General features: G+C 33.5%; 1 long non-coding RNA gene across 1 annotated transcript; it reads left to right on the top strand.

Moving 5' to 3' along the window:
- The first annotated feature begins 8,111 nt into the window (after positions 1 to 8,111).
- Positions 8,112 to 12,392, top strand: LOC148308571 (uncharacterized). Its single transcript, XR_015837665.1, has 3 exons — positions 8,112 to 9,829; positions 10,559 to 10,944; positions 11,019 to 12,392. It is a non-coding gene; the product is annotated as an uncharacterized LOC148308571 (long non-coding RNA).
- Positions 12,393 to 13,017: the final 625 nt, after the last annotated feature.

Below are 13,017 nucleotides of genomic sequence, written 5' to 3' on the forward strand. Positions count from 1 at the left end.
ATGGTTGGGTAATATATCCAAAATTAAACACGGTTAGTGGATTGAATTCTAGTTTATTTACATATCGCTCACTCCTTTCAAGAACGTCATAAATAAAAAAACTTGATTTTTCAGGAGAACGTTTTTAAAGTTCAAAAATATAACACAATGTATTAAAAATAAATATCAAGCCACTTATTTAACTTTTTACTGTGTAACATATCTTTTTAGGTAAAACCTGAAGTTTTTTTCTCAATTTGAAAAATATTAAGTTTATTTAAAAAAATAATTAAACATTACATTTTCTTCAAAATGCAAAAACAACATTTTCTACCCTGTAGCGGGTAAATATTAAGTTAGAAATATGCCTCTTTTGCTGGGATATAGTACATTTTCTGGGCATGCAGAAAACATGCACAGCTGAAAATTGACTATTTTTGATATATGACGTTGTTGAAAGGAGTGAGCGATATATGATATGTGATGCGTTTCGTCTTATTAAGACATTATCAAACACTCAAACACTCTGGAGTGTTTGATAATGTCTTAATAAGACGAAACGCGTCACATATCATATATGTAAATAAATTAAAATTTAATCCACTAACCGTGTTTAATTTTGGATATATTACCCAACAATTATTTATTTCATGTTTATTTGATGTTTAAGACATTTTTACTATTAATTTAATACCTATGTTTTACTTCAACTTGTACCTATTTGATTTATTGGTTTTTCTGATTTCGTAAAACTTTATGTAATCTTCCGGTGATGGGCGATCGAGTCAAAAATCACCTGCGGATGAAAACATCTGTAGTTTTCGAAACTATTAGAGTGTAATGATATAAAACTGAAAAAGTGGTATTATACAAGTGCCGTATACCTAGTGTTTATTTGGTTTTTGGATTCGATCACTCAAAGTTGATAAGTTAATGCACAAATTAGGTTGTGTAACGCGTTTTTATAGCTCCAGATATATTTTAAATCAGACTACAAAAAAACATAAGGAATACATTATTTTCTTATATCACCATTTGAACATCTATCATACACCGTTTTGCCGCACTGAGAGATCGCATTTCGACTGCATTCAGTCTACTTTCATCCTTCTTTTTCCAACTCTATGGTTCACCTCCATACATACCCACCGATTATTCCGACTCTCAACCTGACCGATATAATAAATGAGATATGTTGAAAAATTAATAACCCTTTTTTTCGATTCAGGCAGTCGATGCTTTGCCAATAAATATAGTTTGCGCTGATGATAACCACTGCATTACGAAGAAGGAGAGAAAAGTTGTACAACTTAGTTTTAATATTATTCATGCCCGTAAGCTTATTTAAAACATTTTCTAATTTACATTTTTTTCGATTAATAATTCGTTTTTAGAAAAAAATACGTATGTAGATATTTCTCTTCGTCAGTGTCCGCCTCCGTAGTGCAGTGATTAGTGCGTTTGGCTACTGTGCTGGAGGTTCAAAGGTTCGATTCCCAGACAGATCAAAATACAAACAAGTGATTTTTCACTCTGATATTTCCCTTTGACCTTTTATTCTTGTACTCAACGGACACTGGTTTTATATGATACGGTGCATTATGCACCATTGGGTGCAGATAAGAATTAGAAGGATCTCCTTCTAACGGATAATGCTTACGGATTTCAACAAAACACTTGGGTAAAAAAAATATGAGCTTATTGTTAAACCTTTCCAAGATTGTCTGTTTCTCCCTCTTCTTCAACACCTGCCGGAAATAGCGGGCAAGGTTGTCATTGTAGAGATGGTTGATCCTGTTGGCCTCAGCTGAGTTTGGATAATGAGCGTTGATAAACTCCTAAACGTCTCTCCATTTGACCAGGATGGCAGCAGTTGAGATTGGTTGATTTGTTTACTCCTCCTCGCTGTCAGATGAAGCTTCTTTTTGAGCTTCATCATGTTGCTGGACTAGAAGTGCTTGGAGCTCTTCAGTTGTCAGCTCTTCTTGGCGTCCTTTAATAAGCTCCTCCACATCCTCTTCTTCGGGCAACGTGAGATCTTGGAACATTGGAGCGTCAAGATGAAATATGGTTTCCCGTCATATTACATATTAACAATATACAACTAATAAATTTTTCATCCTTTATAGTCCGCTGTGTGAAGCGAGGTTCGTTGTGTGAGTCGCGTAATGGACGAATAAAAAGTTCGTTCTGCGCAGCGTTCGTTGTGCGAGACATCACTGTGCTTAACACTTAATTACATTATTATATATTTTTTTTAAATGTCGATTAAGGTGTGTAAGTAATTTCGGGTTTCGTGTCTTCCTATGCGTTAAGTATCATACTCGTTAGAACTCAGATGCGCGTATTCTCAATTACCTTTAAAAATTATCTTTTAGGAAAATGAGGAGTCCGGGATAAGAGATATATACGAGATCGAAGATGTCGTTAGGTGGGGAAGGTAACGAAGGAGACAATGGTTTGCGCATGTGAGGAGAATGGAACCATCCAGACCCCCCCCCCCACATTGCATTGCACGGTCAATCCCAAGGAACACGATTCCCGGGCATTCCACCAAAGAGATGGATTGACAGCTGGGAATCGACATCGCAGGGGGCTAATCCCCCTTAAAAATAGGCCAGAAGGCCTATATCAAGAAGAAGAAGAAGAAAAGTAAAAAAAACAGTATCTTCTTCATGTATCCCTCCAACGTTGACGATCACTCGGGAGAAACCTTGTCTGTCTCCTGGGCAGCACGAAACAGCTCCTACACACTTCTCATCCCGGTTCACTCTCGAATGTTCCGAAGCCAGGAAAGCTGTCTTCTTCCAACCCCTCTGCAACCCTGAATCTTCCCTTTTATGATCCGTTGTAGGATGGCACATTTTTTACCTCTCATTATGTGACCAAAATACGAAGTTTCACGGAGCTTGATTTTTGTGAACAATTCTCTTTGTGCATTTGCTTTACGCATTTGCAATTGATTTAGTACTTCAACCATACCCAATATATAAAAAAATATTAAATATCAAAACATTATTTTCTTGGCGCCATAGCGGCGGAACTCGAGTAGTACAGCAAATAACCATGCCGCCTCTATGGCGACACTCCGGAGCTAAGGGTTAAAATTGATTCAATACAAGCAATACCAAGTTCAATGCGTAGCCTTTTGTTAATTTATATCCATAAATATTTGCATTATGTAAGCAAATTGCTTAATCAAAAATATAGATTACATTTGGAAACCGGTCGGGAAAAAAACAGAATAAAAATTGATCGTGTCTCGAGTAATTAAAAAATTCCTCAGCGCATAGCGGTACTGCAAGAGATTCGTGACCGTCCGATCCATCTGTTTTTTATTATTAATTTTTACGTCTGCATTCGTTTTATAGGACAAATATAGAAATTTTAATAAAATGACGGCAGACATACAACGACATTGTAACAGAAAGGGGAGTAAATGCTGGGAACAGTAAATGGAGCCTGAATGGTTTTTTTTAAAACAAAAAAGTCCCGGAAATCGCTTCATGTCAAGTCTTTTTACTAAAAAAATTGTATGAAAATATCAATTAAATATTCATTACAATACCATATTTTATCATTTTGACGAATTTATAAATATGGATTGGGATTACGTAAGCACAAACATTCATTAGTCTTATTGGTTTTGAAAATTTTTAAAAAAATCGTCCGTGAAAATAGGTGCCAGAACGTCGTTCCACCGCGATACGTGGAAACAAAACGCCCTGGTTATAACAAATAAAAACTTAACAGCGAAAGGTAAACTGGTAGTACATAACCGTGTCCTGGCTCTTACCCTAGTGTATGGAAGTGAAGTATGGAGTTGGCAAAAGAAAGATGAAAGTTGACTGCAGTCGAAATGCGATCTCTCGATGTATGATAGATGTTCGAATGTTGATATAAGAAAAAAATGCAGGGTATTATCGATAAGATAAAGAAAGATGTGTTGAGATGTCTTGGGCATGTGAATGAGCGAAGAAAGAATAGTAAAACAAATTTACGAGGCGAATATGGTTGGTAATAGAATAAGAAGAAGACTGAGGAATATTTGGCATGATGAAGTATTTCAAATACTTAAAAAGTAGTCAGGTCAAGAGTCGGAATGATCGCTGGGTATGTATGTGGAAGAGTCGAAAATTTTTTGCAAAGACAGGTTGGTACGGCGTTCTATTCTCTGTACTACCCCTGCGGGAAAGCAACGTTATGGTTAGCTAGTTAGTTTAAGGCCCAACATACAATAAATCGCAACATAATTTTATTTTAACCCGGGTAACATTTGACGTAATAATAATAATATTTTTTTTTTGTTGTCGCTTAAAATACCGTTTTTGTATTGAAAAAAATAGTTTTTTCTCGAAATAAACGTATGGTATTGTAAAGAAAAGAGTTATTGAAAGGTAAGGAGTTAAAAAAATACATAAAAATATTTTGTTCCATATCAATATATTCTAAAATAAGTCATATTTTAATAAATATTCTATCAAAAGAAATGTGCGCAGACAACACGTCTGGTTACTCGCGCTGCCGATCGCATTCTGAATTTGTACGTTTGAGATCTTACTATTATTTTATTGTTATTATTATTTGAAAAGCATCACATTTAGGAACACATTCCACCTCTAGCGCAGCCGTTCGCGTCCTGAATTTCAACGTTTGAGATCTCAGCCTTAATAAAATGTCTCTTCTTGGTGACATACTAACCTTGAAATTGCATGATTTATGACGTCGGCAGTATTTTAAAACACAAAGCGCTGACAGACGGCGAGATCATAAACACGAATGCCATAAAAATGATAATTTTCATGACCCACTCTTTTGAGGTACCCCCTAATTTGGTAAAATTATAACGTGCGCGACCTGCAGTACATCCGGAAACCAAAAATCTTGCCTCGTTATAAATATTAAATCGTGCGTATTTAAAATAGAGACATGCAAGATAAGTATGTGTTTTTATTGTGAATTTAGTGTTTTTCCCTTAGATTTAGCGTACGGTTTTAAATTTCTTGCTTTCCCTACAATAGTGTTGGCTTTGATTTTTCTGTAATGGTCAGCACGCTCGGCTACCATACTGGAGATCCCGGGTTCGATTCCCAGGGGGGGTCAAATAAACATTAGTGATTTTTTCACTGTAATATTTATTCAATATAACCCTGGACTGGTACCAGAAGCGGAGGGCTGATCACCTTTCCTTCATGTGTTAATGATCAAGATAACACTGCATTTATATGATGCAGTGCCCTATGCACCATAGGGTGCGGATAAGGGTTTGAATGATTTTTCATCTGTAGTTTTTTTTTAAACTTAAATATAACTTCAATTTCTAAGTGGAGCCTCGTCCCCTTAAACTTACACTCGTGTCCCATCAGGAATTATTAAATGTAGAATCAGTGAATAAAACTTTAAACATAAAGAAGTAAACACACTTAGGAATAGACTATACAACTTATAAAGTCAATGCTTAAGGAGGGCCATGGTAAGCGGTGTTGCATAAGTCGTAGCTAGATTTCAGAGTCACTTAGACGTTAGGTAATTCAAAACAAAAAGCGTTAGAAATAATTTATTTATGTTTATGTTTAGAATAGACCCATTAGTCGAGAATCGTTTATGTCATTTATCACTGTATTTCCCACACATTTATTTTTATTCTATACCATGTATGGATGTATGTATACACCAAGATCGAAGTTTAAGAAGCTGAAGTTAAAATTTTTGATTATTATTTATTGCTACCGCCTTCGAAATAATTATTTTCTTCATAGAGTTCATCAGTCTTTGTAAACATAGGTAGGTACACATTTACGTTGGCAGAAATATTAGAATTTTTGAGGCGGACAGGTTCAACCGGTTTTTGATCAGCTGATCTGTACATTTAAATTTGGGAAGAGTGTTGATTTACTAATAAGTATAATTATACATCATAGCATTTTCAATATAATTACACAAATAACACGGCATGTAAAAAATATAGTGAAAAAACTGAAAAATATTTTAATGCGTATTTGTGTGTATATTTCATAGTTAATCTTACACATGCGGCAGTAATTTCTTCACTAAAGTCGGTTTCGAAGTCATGATTCAACCCTCTGTCTTTCCCATAGCGAAGTTAATGTTTAGTTTATTAAAACTCTTAATATAATATGTATCACATATAGAGATAACAATTTAAAACGTACACAAGGGTTACAAGTAAAAAAAATACCATACTTTACAAAAGTAATACATATGTGCGACCCATCATGACATGGGATCGAAAGTAGAGCGGACACCGTAGTAACGAAAAACGCGCTTAGAGTGTCAGAAATGTAAATTCTAAGAAGCATATCTAGCAAGAGTCTGCCTGATCCTGAACGCCAGGATGAGAGAAATATGCTAGATCATAGATGTCGTTAGGTGGGGAAGGTAACGAAGGAGACAATGGTATGCGCATGTGAGGAGAATGGAACCATCCAGACTCCCCCATATTGCAATGTACGGCCAACCCCAAGCCGACTCCCGAGCAGACCACCAAAGAGATGAATCGACAGCTGAGAATCGATATCTCTTAAAAACAGGCCAGAAGGCCTAAACCAAGCAGAAGAAGAAGAAGAAAACTTTACATAAGGGTCCGTTGGACCCAGAACGCTAGTTATCGATAGTTTTTGTTTGCGGTAGACCGATGGTTAGTTAAATTCGCATGCATATGTCGATTTAAACGTAATTAAAAGCGCAGTAGCTAATCTTTCCATGTCTTTATAAGCGCCCTTGAGGTAGTATTTTACGAAAATGGCGCTATACAAATTATCCAAATTATTATTATTATTATTATGATCACTTTTAATTTTTATTAAATGAAAGCTTCGAATAAAAATAATTTTATTTATAAGTTCAAACGGGTCAGATGATTTCTCACGCAGGGCCACTGCGTGACCCGCGGGTCATTTGTTCGCCATCTCTATCCTAGACAATATCCGGATACATAGTGTAAAATTAATTTCCAAGTGAACAGTAATGTATGCAATAGAAAAAACAAATATGGACATAAAAAAAATGATCCTGAAAGTCCTAATGAGAAAAAAAAACAGGACTCTTGGAAGCCTGAAAAAAGGAATTCGGGTGACAATCTCTACCATCCCCTCCCCCCTCACAGCCGTTAGAAAAAAGTTACGGCTTATGCAACACCGCTAATCATGGCCCTACTTAGGATTCAACTTTTTAGGTTTTATAACCTATACCTACTTGTGAGTGGGTTTACCCTCTATATATTAAAAATAACTTTAAATTCTTGTAATTCATGAGTGAAAATCCTAGGTAAAAACCCTCGTAATGAGGGTCACGCGATGGCTCAAAGACTATATTCGGTGGCGTCTCGGTAAAATCACAGACTAAAAAAATACTTTGACAACCATAGAGATAATTTATTCACTTAGTTTCTCTATGGCGCAGAGAGAAACCGTAGAATATATGGATCGTAAGCTTAGGTATCTAAACTTTAACATTATATTCGTAAAAAGAGAAGGATAACGCACTACAAAATCTTGCTTTTTCTCTTTTTAAACCCACCATTCTATTTTGTTTCTTTCTGTCTTCGTCAGTTAGACATCAGAGGGACAAGAATAGATATAGAGTAAATATATAATGGGAAGTCTGTGGCAGTCTGTTGCACTGGGATTTGCTGCAGGGGGGGTCGACTCGTAAACGTCAGATTGTTCAAAAAACGACCAGAAATGACGAGACACGCTAATACACTAACAAAAACACCAAAACGGGAACGAAAAATACGAGATACCAACAAGTTGTTCAAACGAAAAATACGAGATACCAACAAGTTGTTCAAATATTTGAAATAAATATGGACTAACTATGGCTATAGACAATTATGGATAGAAAAATAGAAATCCGTAGGTGCCTACCTATTGCAGCATCGATTATATTGATATTTTTGTTTTATTATGTTGCTGGTAATTATTCTTTTATCTTCTTATTGTTGGTTGCAGTTTTATTGCGGGCAATTAAAATTAGAACCGATTTCGATTCGAGATTTGCTCTACTTCCTTACATACATCTGCTTTTATTAATCTTTATTTTCAATTTTTATACGTATCATAATTTTTATTTTCAGTGCCTTCAAACAACTTGGATTATCCATTTTGACCTGCCGGAATTGAATCTGTATTTGCTTTTTTATAATTTTTTAATAGTGCATTATTATTTTCAGTGCCTTCAAACATATATAATGGGTTATAAATGTATTGTTCCTGGCTGCCCTTCAAGGAGAAATTATTCAATAAAATTTTTTAGTGTTCCTAAAGGTAAGGGTGAGTTATGGTATAGGATAATGTTCCCATATTTGACGGATATTAATAACTTTTTGAATATAAAAGATCCTCGAATTTGCTCTAATCACTTCAATGTCAGTGACGTTGCACGTAATCGTTTAAAAAAAGGGGCTCTTCCTAATCATAATCTGCCTTTGCCTTTAAGTTTTTTCAGCAATATTATTGATATCCCTTGTTCAAGTGAGTCAATTTCACCCATTTATTCCTTGGATGTGTGCAGCAATTCTAAATTTATAAATAATCAATTAGATAATGTTAATAATCATACTTTCTCCACAGGTGATAAAGAAAACAGGGTTCCTACAGTGGGCTCTCTTAAAAAGAATGTTCTTCCTACTCCGTCAGGTTCTGTTCTTCCTACTCCGTCAGGTTCTGTTCTTCCTACTCCGTCAGGTTCTGTTCTTCCTACTCCGTCAGGTTCTGTTCTTCCTACTCCGTCAAGTTCTGTTCTTCCTACTCCGTCAGGTTCTGTTCTTCTACCAAATACATCCACTGATACTGATCACGAAAGAATAAAAATATTAGAGTCAATTATTCAAAATCTAAGTAAAGATTTTAAAAAAATTCTAAAAGAAAATAAATCCTTAAAAAAAAAAGTTGACACTAGAAGTACTCCCACTCTTTATTTTAAAAAAGTTTTGTCAAAAATGCGTCAATTTCCCAAAACATTTATCGCTGCACAATTAAGACTAATCAATTCACATCCTAAAGGTAGAAGATACACATTTAAAGAAAAGATAATGGCACTTTCTATAGCTAAGCTCAGTAACAAAACATATAAATTTTTGAGAACAGAGTTTAACCTACCTTGCAAATCCACTCTACAACCCATTTTATCAAATATTGATTTATCTTCCGGTATCAATCCCATAATTATAGATCATTTAAAAAAGACTTCGAGGAAACTGGATGAACATTCTAGACAATGTGTTTTATTATTTGATGAGATGGCTATTCAGACACATGTGAGTTATAACCCTTCAAATGATGTCATTGATGGATTCGAGAACAGTGGGATGGGGAGGCGCACAGATAATGTAGCTGATCATGTTCTGGTATTTATGCTAAGGGTTATAAAGCACAATTGGAAAATACCTGTTGCTTTTTACTTTGTGAAAAATTCTACTCAACATATTTTACTAAAAACTATTATAAAAGAAATAATTAATGAAATAAATAAAACTGGTTTCATCATAAGAGCCACTGTAAGTGATCAGGGATCTTCCAATGTGTCTGCAATTAATTCTTTAATTTCAGATACGCGAGCAGATATACTTCGAGTTTCTCCAGGAGCGCATCCAGAAAATTATAAATATTGTGTAAGTGGTATAAATATTTATCATATTTTTGATCCACCCCACTTGTTGAAATGTTTCAGGAATAATTTTTTGGCCAAAAATATCCTATGCGATGGAAAGAGAGCTGAATGGAAGCATATTGATGCACTATATAAGATTGACGGAGCCGGGGGAACTGTGAGACACACCAAACTGACAGAACGCCATATAAACCCAAAGGGGAAAGAAAAAATGAAGGTAAAGTAAATAATAAATAGTATTATTATTTTTATTCAACCCTTATGGATAAAACTTAAAAACAGACCTAAAAATTCAAATATTTCCTGCTGCAATAATGAGAATGGTAATAAAGGAGATCACCGCAGACAGTTTCCTTTATGAATTTTGCAAAATACAGTTTTATATGTCCCAATGTGTTTATTACTGCCTCTGGTCTAAAATTTGTCTATTTATATAAATGTCGGTATTTTCCCTCTTCAGCTATTTCCAGCCTCTTTCAATAATGAGATATGAGTGCTAACATGGTGGCCTTCAATATCCATAATATTGTGTTAAGAGTTCAATATGAAAAACTCAATATAATATAATTGATCTTAGTTGTGAATGAAATTACTATAGATTATGTATGTAAATTGAACAATTCATAAATAAAATAGTGCCCATTCACATGTATTTTTAAAATATATTTTTTAGCATCTATTGACATCTATGATTTTTTTCCAACATTAATTGCTATTGTTTATTATATTCTCATGTCTGATTGTAATTATCTTTTTATTGTTTAGTTTTTCTTAAAGAGTATGTTATAATGAAAGAAATTTTTTATTCAAATACCGCAGTCAACTTTATAAAAATTATATCTACTTTTTTAATGATGCGTATTTATGATAGTGAGTTTTATTTATGATGTATGTAGTAGTGATTTCAGGTAATGTTTACGTTAATGAATAACATTTAAAATTTCAGGTGAAATATGCTGCACAAGTATTCAGCCGTTCTGTAGGATCTACATTGCAGCTTTTATTAAATGCTAGAAGATTAGAACAAAACTCTTCGCATAATAATTTTCCTCTACCCGACACTGCACAATTTTCTATGGAAATAATTTTTTTCATGAATTCCTTATTTGATAGTTTGAATTCTTTTGGATATAAACATAAAGGATTAAAAAATGCTATATCTCGTAACTCTGAACATCTCACCTTCTGGACAGAAGCTGTAAAAATATTACAATCATGGGAATTTGATGGCAATACTGTAAAAGAGCGCAGACCGATAACAATGCATAATTTTCAAGTGACCATCAATTCAATGAGAGCAATTTGGGAAGATCTGCATAAAATGGGATTTAAGTAAGTGAACCATATTGACTTACTTTTATAAAAAAGTTAAAATTATTTTTGGTACTGAATTTTTTTTTCTTCAGATTTATAAATTTAAGGAGGCTAAATCAAGACCCCTTAGAAAATTTCTTCGGCCAAATTCGAGCACATGGAGGACAGAATTTGCGGCCATCGTGTTACCAGTTTATAAGTGCGTTTAAGACTCTATTATTAAATAGCATGACAACAGGTAAATCAATAGGGAATTGTGAAAGTGATAGTGACAATATGATGAACATGTATAGTTTTTTAAAAAGTATGTATAAAAAATCACAGGATTTGTCTACTATGGAGCCTTCTATGGATCTGTCTCTAGAATTAAATAATGAAATTGCAAGTGCAGAGCATTTACAAAATATTACTATTAATAGTGTTGATTTTTTTGAAAAAAATACAGGTTCTTATTTTGCAGGCTTTATATGTAGACAAATCTTGACAAAATTAAATGTATGTAATTTATGTAAGGAAAATTTACTAAGCGAAAATATTAATTTAGATGAGCACAGTTTAATAAAAAGTCTACAATATTCAGAAACAGGGGGATTGTTATATCCAAGTAGTGATTTTTTAAATAGTTTTCTTATTACACATAAATTAGTTTACCAAGCTATTGTTGACCTATGTTATAGTGATAAAATTAGTAAAAAAATAATTAGACAGATAAAATTATGTATCGATTTTAATTGGTTTTCATGTGCCACTCATAAGGAAACATTTATTAGTTTATTTTGTCATCATATTACAAAAATATTATTAAATGAGTGGTGTAGGATATTTAATAATAAATTGAAAAATATTGATAAAAGGGTAAATACAGCGGAAATGGAAACACTTTTGAAAAAAAATATTAGTAGTAAAAATTAGACATTTATAATACTTATATATGTTATAATATACTTGTTTGAAAATTATTACATAATTTTTTATAATATTATTTTTTATAAATTGTTACATGTTATTTATAATTCATTTGTTTTTTTTAGAATTGTATCCCTAATGTAGTTGTTTATAAATTGTTGCATATTATTTATAATTCATATTGTGTTTTCTAGAATTGTATCCCTAATATACTTGTTTTGTAAATTGTTACATATTTTGTGTTTAAAAGGGCAGAAAGAACATTAAATAAATTCAAATTCAAATTTGTGGGAGTCAAGTAGTTACCGTAGCCTTCAGCTCGTACACTTGCCTTGGGAAGTGGTGGGTACTTCTTCTGCCCTTTTATAAAATGTTTTTTAGAGAATTGTATCTGTAATATACTTGTTTGTAAATTGTTACATATTTTGTGTTTAAAAGGGCAGAAGGAACATTAAATAAATTCAAATTCAAATTTGTGGGAGTGAAGTAGTTACCGTAGCCTTCAGCTCGTATACTTGCTTCGGGAAGTGGTGGGTACTCCTTCTGCCCTTTTATAAAATGTTTTTTAGAGAATTGTATCTGTAATATACTTGTTTGTAAATTGTTACAAATTTTGTGTTTAAAAGGGCAGAAGGAACATTAAATAAATTCAAATTTGCGGGAGTGAAGTAGTTACCGTAGCCTTCAGCTCGTATACTTGCTTCGGGATGGGTACTCCTTCTGCCCTTTTATAAAATGTTTTTTAGAGAATTGTATCTCCAATATACTTGTTTGTAAATTGTTACATATTTTGTGTTTAAAAGGGCAGAAGGAACATTAAATAAATTCAAATTTGCGGGAGTGAAGTAGTTACCGTAGCCTTCAGCTCGTATACTTGCTTCGGGAAGTGGTGGGTACTCCTTCTGCCCTTTTATAAAATGTTTTTTAGAGAATTGTATCTGTAATATACTTGTTTGTAAATTGTTACAAATTTTGTGTTTAAAAGGGCAGAAGGAACATTAAATAAATTCAAATTTGCGGGAGTGAAGTAGTTACCGTAGCCTTCAGCTCGTATACTTGCTTCGGGAAGTGGTGGGTACTCCTTCTGCCCTTTTATAAAATGTTTTTTAGAGAATTGTATCTCCAATATACTTGTTTGTAAATTGTTACATATTTTGTGTTTAAAAGGGCAGAAGGAACATTAAA

This window comes from Brachycentrus maculatus, unplaced genomic scaffold (genome assembly GCF_059751285.1).
Source record: "Brachycentrus maculatus isolate JH-2025_06_01 unplaced genomic scaffold, ASM5975128v1 h1tg000157l, whole genome shotgun sequence".
NCBI lineage: Eukaryota > Metazoa > Arthropoda > Insecta > Trichoptera > Brachycentridae > Brachycentrus > Brachycentrus maculatus.